Source organism: Sinocyclocheilus anshuiensis, unplaced genomic scaffold, assembly GCF_001515605.1.
Source record: "Sinocyclocheilus anshuiensis isolate Anshui unplaced genomic scaffold, SAMN03320099.WGS_v1.1 scaffold3237, whole genome shotgun sequence".
NCBI lineage: Eukaryota > Metazoa > Chordata > Actinopteri > Cypriniformes > Cyprinidae > Sinocyclocheilus > Sinocyclocheilus anshuiensis.
The window spans coordinates 35,703-36,537 of record NW_015554236.1 but is presented as its reverse complement, the minus strand read 5'-3'; positions in this window follow the sequence as shown (position 1 = coordinate 36,537).

The following is an 835-nucleotide window of genomic DNA, read 5'->3' as shown; positions in this document are numbered from 1 at the left end:
CAGTATATTTCTGTTAAAAATACATTTCACAGTGTGTTTTTATTCATCTCACACATTTACCCCCTTTAATCCCACAGCAAAATCCTCAGTTTTAAAGAGCACTTATATGTGTCCACACTACAGAGTGTTGAAGTGACACTGAAGCAGTGACGAAGTTAATGAGATAATTAAATGAGGATTGAGCATTAGTGATGAACACCTGTTAACAAGCAGAATCACTGAAGGAAAGAGAAACAAGAGCAGAGAAACACAACTTACAGCCAAAGCCAAAGATGAAATCAACTGAAAATAAAACATTAAATTGATCGAGATCTCAGCAGAGGAGGATTAAACAGCTCCACAAACAGCATCACCAGCTTCTTATTACTAACCAGTGTGACTTTATTTCTGTCATATGTGTACAAAAGCTCTTATTGAGATTTTAGGTGTTGTACTTTCATTTGAAGTCACCATAATGGCGATCGGTGTTTGCTTTAGTTGGGCTCTTGAACCTTGACTTTTTAAAAATAGTTTTTGTTTGGTTGCTTAAATTAGCTGTGTTTATTTAGCGCAGTTTTTATAGCAAGAAAAGCCAAAATAATCTTTGATCAGATAAAACTGGTGTTTGTGTCGTCAAGACCATCATGAGCTAGTCTGATTCACTGATCTCACCTAATGTTTAATCTCTTATTAAGTGTGTAACATAACTAATACTCTTGAGTTGCACCACTGATACTACCGCAATCATTGTGAAACATTCCTAAGCACTTATAAAAGTTCTGCACAAATAAAACCTTTGAACTATGGCAGAACTTAAACACACACAGACATCAACAGTCAGCCTATGAATCTCAAC